This window comes from Thermobia domestica, chromosome 10, assembly GCF_964235325.1.
Source record: "Thermobia domestica chromosome 10, izTheDome1.hap1.1, whole genome shotgun sequence".
In the NCBI taxonomy this organism is placed as follows: domain Eukaryota; kingdom Metazoa; phylum Arthropoda; class Insecta; order Zygentoma; family Lepismatidae; genus Thermobia; species Thermobia domestica.
In genome coordinates this window covers 177,935,583-177,949,790 of record NC_137463.1, presented here as the reverse complement: position 1 = coordinate 177,949,790, position 14,208 = coordinate 177,935,583, and the positions used below count along the sequence as shown (strand labels likewise).

Here is a 14,208-nt window from a genome sequence, read left to right as displayed (position 1 = left end):
AGATAACAATTAGGTCTACTTGCATCAAGCTGAATAAAATGACGTCCTTAAGAATAAATTCTCATGTGTAATCTTTAAGAAAAGCGATTTTTGTAAAAGCCCTGAAAAGCCTGCCGTTTGTTGCCAATAATAAATTGATAGTTTTTATTCTGTTGAAACGTTTTATCTATTTACAGTATATACTTGAGATGTAAAACGTGTTCTTAATCTTCTAACGATGCCACACATACTGCTAACAATTACACAAATGCTTATATTATACATCGAATGCATCAAAAGTCTGGGGCCATAGGTCAACTCTGTTACAAGCAAAGATACGATAAAAAATGGAAAGAGATGAAAAGTTGCTGCAAATTGAGGGTTTTCAATCTAAAATGATGAATTCAATCGCCCAACCATTTGGGTTCCGCACTGGTAAGGTTAACTGCCCTTATTAAATAAAAAAAAGCAACGTTGCCAGTTCAGCGAACTAATCGAACAGAGTATAAGGGCACACAAAAGTGGCACTAAAACATGCATATTATTATATGACGGAATCCAGAACACTTCGAATCCGTTACCCAACAAGGCTGTGTATGGTGAGAGCCCAAGTCATGAAGATTGCTGAACTGGTAACGCTGATTTTTCATTTAATATAGGGAGCCTTACTAGTGTAGAGCCCAAACGACTGGCCCGATTGGGAGAAATTACGCCAGAAAACCACCTATTTCCAACAATTTCCTCTTTTCACATATTTTCGTATCTTGACTCATAATGGAGTTGGCCTATAGCCCCGGACTTTTGACACACCCTGTATCTTAATGAACAAATAGAAAATAATAGTTCCACCCTACTCTACTTTACTGGCCTAGCGATCCCTCCCCCTAAAACAATTGTAGAAAGACACTGAGACTAAAAACAGTATACTTACAAGGCAGGGTACCCAGGTGTAACACACCGATTGTGATAAAATTGCAGACACAAAGAATATCGAAAAAGAAGCGACACGTATTTTTTTATATCGGCCAAGAAGCACATTGAAAGGTTCAAATAGGGGCATAAAAATGGGGTCAAAATGAGATTATGTGGAATACAGCGAGAACGAGAAGAGATATGGGGAAAGGTTCAATGTACAAAATACTATCCATAGTCGAAGAAATTCAATGAGGTAGAACGCACCCATGAGAAGAGAAAGGAACATCCGAAAATGGACCATTCACGTGTACAACATTGTCATAATGTGTTACGGAAATGAGCGAAAAGGGTGATAAGAAGCAGGAAGAAAGAAGAAACGAAAACAGAAAATACGTGTTTTTGCTTTGGGTGCGTATGTTGCCCGTATGCGAAAGAGACGCAGATTATCTCAATTCCCGAAAATGGGATAACACGCAGGAAGGATGAAAACGCCGTTCATATAGACAGCCAGCGAGACTGCGCGGTGGATTGCATATATCGCGTAATGAGAACAACGATTAGATGGATGTTGGAAACGAAAATGTGTGTAGGCAGTAGTAACACAAAAACAAAATTGTTACTATTACTGTTATGTTGTACGCATATTTTCGTAGTGATATAGTGTTGATACTCATGTGTGGTACTGATATTAATGTTGCTGTTTATCTTACGTATGTGGCCCACCTGCTATTACATTCTACTGTGCTATGAATTTTTGTTTCCATTACACTATATATGCAACCCACTGCGCAGTACTGTCTCGCTGGCTGCCTATACGAACGATTGAGTTGAGTTGAAATTCAGTTTAGCGTCCCTTTCAGCAGCGAGGCTATGTGAGACGTGGACCTACTGATTAACGTGGAATACGAACCACATGATCTCCCGCCGAGAATCGAACCCGGGTCTCCCGCACCAAGGGCGCGTACGCTAACCGCTTAACCACGGAGGAGCTCTTTATACGAACGGTGTTTGCATTTTTCCTGCGTGTTATCCCATCTTCGTGCACTGAGATAAATCTGCGTTTTTTTTTTTCGCATATGGATGATATATGCACCCAAAGCAAAAACACGTATTTACTGTTTTCGTTTCTTCTTTCTTCCTGCTCCTTATTACCCTTTTCGCTCATTTCCGTAACACATTGTGACAATGGTGTACACGTGATTGGTCCATTTTCGGATGTTCTGCTCTCTTCTCATGGGTGCGTTCTACCTCATTGAATTTCTTCGACTATGGATAGTATTTTGTACATTGAACCTTTCCCCATATCTCTTCTCGTTCTCGCTGTATTCCACATAATCTCATTTTGACCCCATTTTTATGCCCCTATTTGAACCTTTCAATGTGCTTCTTGGCCGATATAAAAAAATACGTGTCGCTTCTTTTTCGATATTCTTTGTGTCTGCAATTTTATCACAATCGGTGTGTTACACTTGGGTACCCTGCCTTGTAAATATACTGATTTTAGTCTCAGTGTCTTTCTAAAGTCGTTTTAGGGGAGGGATCGCTAGGCCAGTAAAGTAGAGTAGGGTGGAACTATTATTTTCTATTTGTTCATTAAGATACAGGGTGTGTCAAAAGTCCGGGGCTATAGGCCAAAACTCAAAGTCAAAAGTCCGGGGCTATAAAAAGATACGTGTCGCTTCTTTTTCAATGTTCTTTATGTCTGTGCAATCTTATCATAATCGGTGTGTTACACCTTGGTACCCTGCCTTGTTAGAACAAGACAGAATAGCATTGTTTTCGTCAAGAAATACATGCACCGTGCATACGGCCGAGCTTGGAAATCAATTAGGGAAAGCAAATTAGGGAAGACGAATAACGAGAAGTTTCAATGGGAAAAATAATTCCAGATTTACAAGGAATTCTCGGATAACATGCTCTTTGATGAAAACGCCATGCCACGACAGGGGTTTGGCGATCTCGGACGATGGTGTCGATCGTTGATTATGCACATCAACAGGTGAAAGCGCAACAATTACCCACCATAATTAAATACGGATATCTCGCTTATTAAAATACCCTTCCGAGAAACCGAACCCCTGATGTGGCGTAGTGTTCCCATCAAAAAGTATGTTATCCAAGAATTCCAAGTAAATGTGAAATTAAATTTCTTAGTATCGGAAGGCTGTCATAATGAATGACCTTAGAAAGGGAGGTAATAATAATTCTGATTGGATTAGTTTCCTATAGGTAGAATCGGATTAGAAGTCTGTTGATTTTGTAGTGGGTTAAACCTGTGGCCTTCTTAAGGTATAGTTATAGATTCTCCAACTACGAAAACTCAAGTTCTGAAGGTTTGATATAGACATTATACCGGTAAACATAAATCTATGACTACATTTTTAAATTATTTAATCGGGTGTAATGGACGTTTGTACACATTTCTGGGGAAACATAATATATACATGGTTGGTAATAATAGTCCTCTTATAAAGCCGTAATTCTCCTTTGGATGGCGTTAATGTACAGCTTCCAGATGTGTAGGCTGCGAAAGACGCAGAACACGATGACGACTCGTTGTATTTCCTTATGCCCTCATAGTGTGTACTCCCGTTCTCATTACGTGTTTATCCATCATGGTTCTGAAACACAGAGAATGGAAACAATTTATTTTAAATCAACTTGTTCACTAACAGTGTAACAAAAATATGATTTTTCGAGATTTAAGTGACCAATCTTATTACCACTTAACCATTTAAAGAAAATATCCAAAGATGAGACATATATTTTCGTATATACTTACGGATTTAAAGTTTTCCCGACCTTAGACCGAAAAGTATTTGCCGCCTTCATCCCTATGTACAAAATTGTAATTCAATAGAAAGTAAAAGTAATAAATATGTTTATGCATAACTTGATTTAAAAAAATTAGTATAAAATTTTAATGAATTTTCATTCTGGATCAGCTTCAAACAAATATTTGAATTGTTGCTAATGTACATTTTTATTTTACCTTTCGGCGTAAGCATACGGGAGCTTGTAGTTTCACTTCAACTGCATGTGTGTGTGTGGGTTTCACGCTTACTACTGGCCATGCATGAATCAAATTTGATGGACAAATAATCCATGGCTAAATGAATAAAAATACTACATTTGGTGGCCGGACTCGACTCGAGACAGACTCGGCTCGGCTCGACTTGCATGTGGTACTTTATATCTCGGTAACCACTGGCCGAATTTGAACCAAATTCGGTGAACAAGTAGCCAAATAACTAAAAATTAAAAATCGCTACATTTGGTGGCTGGGCTTGGCCAGGGACAGGATCCGTTCGCCTTGTATGTAATATTTTATTTCTCAGTAAGCATTGGTCAAATTTATCAACAGCATGTCAGGGTCGATATCGGCTACAGCTGCACTGATGCGCTCACTGAATTCAACGATGGGTACGGCGAGAAAACAAGGAATGTCCATGTATGTGCTTTTTCGGGTGCTTTGTTCTATCTGCTGGTGACTCTTGGTACTATTTGACTGCATATGCCATGCATGCGTAAATGTAGAAATGTCCATGTAAAAATGGGCAAAATATTTAACTAACCCTATTCTTTTTACGCGGTTTTCAATATTAAGACCCCGTTTTCTTGACAATGTAGTTTTGTGACATTCCTTATTTTTTCCCTTACCCTTAGCAAGTGGCAGCACAAATACCTTAAATTTTCCACAAAATGCCGTTGAACTTACACGATGGACTTAGCCGCATAAAAATCAAGCACACAGAATGCTCTGTGACCTGTAGAAGCCATGTTGATCACTTTGACTAAACTGCCTCCTGGTAGACGTGTACGTGTCTACGCCTCTCCAATAAAAATAGAATGAAACTTTTTGATATTATATTCCAGAAAAAAAGTTACGTTGGCAAGAAATGTTCATTACTGTTTGAATTAACGAGATCGGAAACACCATTTTGACTCACTCGGTATTTAGTGGCTAGGTCCGGCAAGGACAGGCTTGGCTAGGACCGACTTGACTCGACTCGTCTTACATGTAGCATACATGTGTAATTTCTCGTAAGTACTACTCGTCAAATCTGAAAGAAATTCGATAAGCCATCGTTTAGGAAACAAAGATTGCTATATTTGGTGTCCGGACCCTGACAGGGACGGGTTCGGTTCGACTTGAATAGCCTTCTATGCAGTACTTCATTTCTCAATACCTACTGCCAGATCTGAAACAAATTTCGTGGACAAGTAGCCCACGGCCAAATGAATAAAAAAAATGATATACCTGGTGGCTGGGCTTGAGCAGAATAGGTTCGGCTTGACTTAATTGTCATTGTATGATATATTTCATTTCTCGGTAAGTATTTGCCGAATTTAAACGGAATTTGATGAGCTAATAGCCTACCGTCTAAGAAATAAAGATCGCTATATTTGGTCGGCTCACCAGATCCACTACTGACCGGATCTGAATTTGATGAGCAAATAACTCATGGTGTAAGAGGAAGAAATTGCTATATTTTGTGACCGGGCTCAACTTGTCTTGTATCTGATACTTTATTTCTCGATAACTACTGATCGGATATGAACGAAATTCGCTTAGCAAGTAGCCTATCGTCTATGCTATAAAGATTGCTATATTTGATGGTCAGACTTGGGAAGGAGCATGCTCAGATACAAAAAAGAAAGATATTTCCTACAGCTTTGCACGCCGGGAACTTCTGAGTTTGGTTTAATTCGTTTATTTTTTTTATTTTTTAATAAAGTTACAAATAATAATTAGTTTCATTTTTACTCGTACAATATGCAGTACTGCAAATAAGAGAAATTCATTTTGAATTTTCGTCCATAATAATGTGAAAATCAAAACACTAAAAATAAATCGAATAATTGTTAATTGATTAAGGAAACAGTTGCCACTTTTACTCTACAGGAAAACGATAAAACAGGAGGTGATTAACTTATACCACTTCCGGTCTGAAAATCACTTTCATCAATGAATTCTATTCCTAAATTTGACCGTCTACATCGTGGTCAAATCTGATCTATCAGTATTTCTTGAGTACCACTTCGGTCTAAAGTCACTTTCACCAATGAACTCTATTCCTAAATTTGACCGTCTACATCGCGGTCAAATCTGATCTATCAAGTATTCCTTGAGTACCACTTCCGGTCCAAAATCACTTTCATCAATGAACTCTATTCCTAAATTTGACCGTCTACATCGTGGTCAAAGCTGATCTATCAGTATTTCTTGAGTACCACTTCCGGTCTAAAATCACTTTCATCAATGAACTCTATTCCTAAATTTGACCGTCTACATCGCGGTCAAAGCTGATCTATCAAGTATTTCTTGAGTACCACTTCCGGTCCAAAATAACTTTCATCAATGAACTCTATTCCTAAATTTGACCGTCTACCTCGTGGTCAAAGCTGATCTATCAGTATTTCTTGAGTACCACTTCCGGTCTAAAATCACTTTCATCAATGAACTCTATTCCTAAATTTGACCGTCTACATCGCGGTCAACGCTGATCTATCAAGTATTTCTTGAGTACCACTTCCGGTCCAAAATCACTTTCATCAATGAACTCTATTCCTAAATTTGACCGTCTACATCGTGGTCAAAGCTGATCTATCAGTATTTCTTGAGTACCACTTCCGGTCTAAAATCACTTTCATCAATGAACTCTATTCCTAAATTTGACCGTCTACATCGTGGTCAAAGCTGATCTATCAGTATTTCTTGAGTACCACTTCCGGTCTAAAATCACTTTCATCAATGGACTCTATTCCTAAATTTGACCGTCTACATCGCGGTCAAAGCTGATCTATCAGTATTTCTTGAGATTTTTTCAGTATATTAACCTCTTCACGGATATGGCATCAAATGAAGCCACATATTTATCGGGAAAATAATCCGATTTTTTCTCACGAAGAAGAGTGCGAACTGAAAGTAAGTAAAAATAATATTCTGAAGCACTTGTTTTTACTTACCTTCAGTTTGCATTCTTCTTCGTGAAAAAAATTCGGATTATTTTCTCGATAAATATGTGGCTTCATTTGATGCCATATCCGTGAATAGGTTAACATTAATTGTTATTTCCCTGTAAATTAAATTTAGATTCATAATATTGTTCAAGATAAAATACATAAAGAATCATAAAGTGTTTTGTAAATATTCAAAAACCAATCACACCACACAGATACATCTGACGTCACGTGAATTTTATTCTATACACTCATTTTCATTTGTCAATATACCAGGTGACTAGTGTTCTGAGATATTTTTGGAAGAGAAAATTTTGATCAGTGAACTTGTATTTGTATCAGCTTTGGCCGTTAGAGTTATTAAAGCTTGTAGCGTCAATAGTGGCGAGCTTGGGAATTATCGCTGTCGTAATTCGAATGTTCGATTCCAGACGTCAGTTACAAACTAGTATCCAACAGGTCGAAAGCAGTTTAAAGTTTCTAAAAACTGTAACAGTTATTATCATAGATATCATAAGTATTATTTAACTTGGATGCCAAGATGTTGTAACTTCTGTTGTTATTAAATATCTGGTGAGTTGAAAAACTATTGTATTTGTTATATCAATGAGCTTAATGTTTATGACTTATGTTACGTGCAGATTGAAATTGAAATGTAAGGCAAATCTGTTTTTCGTCAAATTCTTATAAGGCTTGATTAAATGTGTATTCTATTATTAATAAGTCCTTTATAGTACTATTGAATTCCTTCAGAGATATATTTTAACTAATTCAGTTATTGTTAAAAATTATTATTATCTAGTTTTGTGATTTTATAAAGAATAGTTTTCTGGATATCAAATTTTCTTTTATCCCAGATTGCCTTATTAGATCTAGCTATTAGTATAATCAGTGGCGTATTTAGAGGTGGCTTCCGGGCTTCAGCCTTCCCCCCGAAATCTTACTTACTATAGTAAAGTATATGAAATATCTTGCAGAATTTTCAAATTTTCAGGCAAAGCCCCCGCGAAACAAAATCTTAAATACGCCACTGAGTATAATTATTAAATTTATTTTATTTCTAAATTACGCCAGTTATTCGTAAAACAATTAATTGAAATTAAATCTAGTGAATGTTTAAAATTAGATTTGCATTCATGACCAGTAACAGTGGGGCTATTCTTAAATGGGTCAGTCTCATGTTACACAGGGAGAAAAGTATCCACTACTGTTTAATTGTGAATAACTCTCAACTGGATTTATGGAAACGTCTCATATTTGGTGTGTTATAGTTTAATGTTCTGCTATTAAATTGGATCTCGATAATAGTTTCATAAGTTTCTTTTGTGTAAGTGGCGTCAGGGGTGGATTCTGAATATGATTAAGGGAGGGTCTAAACCATAGTTTGCAGCTTTATCCAGTGTAAAGCAGGATTGAAGCCCATTTTATTCAGTGTCTACCTGAGCGTCAAGGGGGGCTATAGCCTCTATATCACCCCTTTGATCCGCCCCTAGGTGGCGTGAGTGAAGTAACTTGGTTGCAAGGCTGACATTTGAAGAAAAGTGGTCTTAGGGCGATACTTGAAATATGAAATCATCTGTGGATGCAAGAACAATGGTGGAATGAATTTGGAACACAACCACCGATACGTTCAACAACTGGCCGAATTTGCGATAAATTGGAAGCCGATGGTTGTGCTACATATGTGCACAAAAGCCGTTCTGCACTACCTAAACTGTGTTAGAACAATTCATTCGCTCACCACAAAAGTCTCTGAGACAGTGTGCTCGTGAAACTGGTATGTTTCGCGCCAAATTTTTTAAGGGGGCGGAAGGTTTTATCTCCAGTAAAGTAGTGCTATACCCCACTAACGTTATCTCATCAAACAGTTGCTCAATGAAATTTTATCAGAACGATGGATAGGTCGAAGAGGGTTTTTCAGGTATTTCCCACATTCCCCATACCTGCTTCCGCTAGACTTTTACTCATGAGGTACTGTCAAGAATGTTACTTATGAACAACACCCTTATACATTGCATGATTTACGAGCAGCCATCGAACGTCCTTACCAGTGGCGTCTCTTGACATAATTTTTCGGTAGTTCACAGTCGTTAGAAACTTTTATTCTTTCAGTATTCTAAATAAGAAAAACTATAAATAATCAATGAAAGTAACCATATATATATATATACACATAATCAAAAGTACCAATTTATAAACAAATGCTCTATTTCATTCATATATGAAATTACTTCTCATGTTCTTCTGGGCAATCAACTTGTCAATAACTCTTCTGAAGTTTAGTTTTTTTTATAGTTAATGCTAAGTTAATGCATTAACTTAGCTACGGTACTCTTTAAGCTACGGTACTCTTTTAAATGCTTTCATATTCTTTAATATGGTAACACAACTTCAGTTTCTGAAGTCAACTTCGGATTATTTGCTATGATTTTCACGAATTTTGTTGTATGCCATTCTTTTTCTACAAACTCATCATCAATTTCACAATATACTAAATGTAATCTCCATTAGTATCGAGATTTCAAACATCTGCTATTTCATATATTTAAAGAGCTCCTTCGTGGCTAAGCGGTTAACGTACGTGCCTTTTGCATGGCAGATCCGGATTCGATTCCCGGAGGGAGCTCACAGAGATGGAGTGGCAGTACAAGGACCCACCCGGAGAATGATGTTTAAGGACCTTGATGAATGCCGAGTTGGTCTGCAGCCAGGACTGCCCTTTAGGAATGAACTCTTAGCTGGAGACTTGGATAGGTAAACCCCCGCCCCCGTGTATGGGTGTCTATAGCCAAGTATTATTTCGCTTTCTTTATTTTCTACAGTCTGAAAATCTTTGCAATGAATCGTACATGCGCCTTCAAGCAACGAGTGTTTATATTGAAAGACATCTGAATATGATAGATTCCATCTTCAAAATTATGAGGAATTTAACTTTCCTGAATGTACATGAAAATGAGTGAATAAATTATAATAAACTTAATTTTATCGCTTGAAATAATAGTCTATCTCTGTAGATTTGTTTACATGATATATAATGAAGAACATTGAGTAATAATCCAATTATGGATGTGAGAAACAAGAAAGTAACATTTTGAAAACACAGAAAATTTCTCTAAACTTTCTGTTTACAAAATGTTACTTTCTTGTTTAAGAAATCAATAAAAAAAAATATTTATCAAACTCAGCGTGCTTTGTCAAAAATGTTTTCAAACCGTTTCTCTAAACGGTTTGAAATTTTTTTGATAAAACATGCTGAAATTGATAAATATTTTTTATTGATTTCTTAAACACTAATTAAATTGGAACATTACTACCATATATTATATTACAGCCGAAAATATTTTTTTTTTTACGGCAGTTGGGAATCCCCCTCTCAAAATCAAGAAAGAAAAAGGGAACGAACAGGAAGAACTTTTGATGTAAAAATCCCAACACTTATTGACTACATACAGGTTATAACGCATTTGTCAGCCATGTCTTTGATGCGTTTTGCAAATCTTATAAAATACGTGAATAATGAAGTTCATTTATCAAACCAACTTTTACAGCAGCACTTTTCTAAAGACAGAAGAAAATTTCCCAATTTCATCGATAATTTCATCATTAGAGATTTTTTGCAGAACTTTCCTTTCAATGGCCATAAGCATAAATGGTTCCAGAATATGATTTGACAAAGACGAACGCGTAAACTTTTAATTAGTTTAAGATAACTAAATGCTCGCTCACACAATACTTGAGTAACTAAAAGAGTTGTAAAATATTTGTATACAGTAAACAGTGTTTGGAAAGTGGAAACATGCTTATTATACCTTAGTAGCAACCTGTAGCAACACAAGTTACACTGCTTACACGGATGATTTTCGTTGCACATATATAAGACTGGCCTTCTGAAAAAGAGGCAATGCATTCCTGAGGTTTATTTTCGCCTTCCGAGGCACTACACTTAGCAGAACTGTCGCATTCTGCAACATTAACATCGGGTTGTATGTCAGTACAGTCTTCATTATCACAGTAGTCTGGCAGAGTTTTTCGTTGTTTTTTTTTTTTTAATTTTAGCAAAATTCAACAATTCAGATTTCAAATTTTCATGCTCAATTAAACATTTTCAGCTATCTCTTGCAAGGTACCTTCTGGAACACCCTCATTTTAGTAAATCAGTAAATCGGCAGGGATCAAGACAAGAAGAATCAAAGATTATTTTTTTGTTGTTTGTAAATCTACCATTTCATCTACCCTGGATTTGTATTCCAATACCTCGCAATATTCGCAAATGGGCCCCTGTCAATATTCGTGCACTATTGTTAGGTATACCGAATTAGAAACACCATCTTGTTATCTCCCGTACTATTTATTGACTCGAACTTTAAAAAAAAACCATGATTGCGTCAGCAATGGAGACCTCCTTCTACCCGAGTTTTGGAAACAAGTAAAAAAAAAATCATAAGTTAAAAACTAGATTTGCAGGAAAGGAGTGGTGCGTTCCATTGGGGTCCACTATTTCCCGTGTACTTCATGTATACGATTAAAAGAAATTGTTCCAATCTAATACCTTGTTAATTCCCACAGTTTTTTAATGTCTTTGCTACTCTTGGGTAAGAACATGGAGAATATTCCATAAAAATCCTCCTGCAGTAAGAAAACCGTTTTAGACATGGAGTTGGAAAGGCAAGTTGTGGCGTTGGAAAGAACCGGGTTCCCTAACCACAGTGGTGATGTTAGAAATCGGTCTCATGGCCTGAAACCAAAGAATTCGGGCCCCCATGTTTGGGCTCAGGTCCCTTCTCTTCGATATCAAATATGTTGCGCTGTACCTTAGTGACATGCAGTATCAGTAATGTTAGGTAATGTTCGGTTGAATAACATCCAGGCAGTATAACAAGGAAACCTACTTTTTCAAGCCAAAAGCAGGGAGATAATGGCATCAACATCCTTTGGGGCCGATTACTTGGGCTTCGGACCTCTGGCCAGATTTACGACATCACCGATGTGCTAAGGGGAAACCGACCCTTTGCAATGGAACCACCCACGTCCAAAAACTTCATACTTCGTTGATGAATAGAAAGGACCCGATCCTATACTTTCGGGGTCCGATATCTGGGAATATCAGGCCCCGAGCTCGATTTATGACATCACCGCTCTGCTCAGGGGACCACGACCTTTCCATTGCCACCTCCCACGTCCCAGAACTACATATTTCATTGATGAATAGAAGGGACCTAAGCTCGAAACTTCGGGTCCCAATTTCTGAGATTTCGGGGCCCATTTTCTGACATCATCGGTATACTTATGGGACCATTATTTATCCCCACTACTCGCGTCCAATAACTCCATGTCTAACATGGTTTTCTTACCGTAGGAGAATCAGCCCCATGCTCTTTATATGTTATCGATTGCAGATCACATTATTGGATACATAAATTATGGACGAGATTAAATTTGCGAGTTAATAACTTACATATATTTTTCAGACTTTTTATTGTCTTATTGATTTTTCAACAAACAAGGCTACGGGTTGGGCAAGGGCCCCCTTTTACTATTGCCCTCCTTCTGGTTACTGTGAATGAGAACGGAATTTTGAAATAGTTATAACTAATCTAGCAGTATCTTAAGTAATTTTGCAGAAGGCAGGGCCCATCCGGAAATTTCCGGGTATTCGGGCGGCCCAGTCCGCCTCTGGGAGCTCATGTGGTTCGGATTCCACGTTAATCAGTACTGTTCCGCCCCACTCCAATTTAAAAACAATCCGGTTACAGTTGAACGTACGTTACTGTAAATCTCAATACTCATCTTTTCCTATTTTGCATGTGTTAAAGATGAATGTTGAGTAAAATCAGTTCCAAAATTTCCTTCAGGTTCCCACAATACAGAAGGTAAGATTTTTATAATTGTAGTAATGTTAGCAAGTGTATTATGTTTTGATAAGCTATTCGCTTTCCTTACAAACATTTAGTTTATTTACGAAAAGAAAACCGTAGCCTAAAGAAAAATCAGATCAGATATTATACATATTTAAAACAGTCTTTAAAATAAATTAAAATTTAATTTTATTCTGCATTAAGTTAAAACTCTCTGGGGATACGACCTTGGAAAAACCATAATTTTGTTTGTTTCATTGGTGTATTTTCATTACGAGAAATTGAGATAAAAAGAAATGTAGAGAACTGATTGAAAGAATGAGTTATATATTACTACTATATTCTATATATTGTAAGTTGCAGTTCATTCTTTGATTCTGTTTAAAGCGCCACATTACTGGAAATAAGTCAACAACAGTGCTGTTAAAGCTGCTCGTGCAAATCTTGATTTGAACGTCAGGAGACGGCAGTACCTCCCCTCAGCTGCCCGCGTTTCCCTTCCGTACTACACACAGAGCAGCCTATTACGCTTGCTTCTCTGTTGTGAAAGTGGTGTGATGATGGAATACATATAAACAAGAGGTAAAGCAAGCGAAGAATAGAAACGAAACGACAAGATAATAATATTCTAAATATTATTAAATATCTTAAGGGGCAACAAACAGCCCATGATACTTGATGGTTCACGTGCTCTTGTGAACTGCACAAGGCGCCGCCACTGGTCCTTATACAGATATGGAAGTTGCCACTTTGCAATCGGTAGTTCGTGCAACAGTTTGGTGTATCGGTAATGTATTAATGCTGACAACCAACACTTTCAAGAAACAAATTAATATCAATTCTTCATCATGCATTGCAATGCAATAACGGAACAAAAAAAAAACTATAACATTATCAACAGTGAGACGTTTCTGTCAATCCATTTGAGAGTTATTCTCAATTAAACCTAGTTTATTAACAAACAGCAAAAGAAAAAGAAAATCTGAAAAGTAGATAATAGCAGAAAACATAACACATTTATTGAAATTAGAATAATTTTAAAACGGCCATATTGGAATTTCGGAAGAAACAATAGAATTGAACCACTGATTGGAAAAAGGGAATAAGTACAATTTTTTGCGATTTTAACCTGAGATAGCAAATGTGTTCCTTTGAGACAGTTACATCGTTGAGTAGAAAATAGGAATGTTTGGGCAACTCTATATGACCAATGTGGAAGACCAAATATGTCGCTGATTAGAAAAAGGGAATAACTACGCTTCTTATTTCCTTCTTCCAATCACTATAGGATACCACCACAACTGTGAGACTGTGTGTATGTAGACAACCATTAGAGCCCTCTGCTGACGTTACGATACTTCGCCTTGTCTTCGCATTGCACAATCTATAGAGAAATATTTGCCCCAATCAGATACAGATTTACGTGTTTTCAGTGATACAAGTGGTGATATTACAATACCAAAACTACAATCATACAATGACATTAATGCTTTTC

General features: G+C 37.0%; 1 protein-coding gene across 1 annotated transcript in view; it reads right to left on the bottom strand.

The window, feature by feature from the left end:
- Positions 1 to 3,268: 3,268 nt before the first annotated feature.
- LOC145662855 (uncharacterized) overlaps positions 3,269 to 14,208 on the bottom strand; it is a 426,736-nt gene continuing 415,796 nt past the window's right edge. The window contains exon 23 of the mRNA XM_081728788.1: positions 3,269 to 3,515. The gene's annotated coding sequence lies outside the window, so the exon portion shown is untranslated. The remainder of the gene's footprint in view (positions 3,516 to 14,208) is intronic.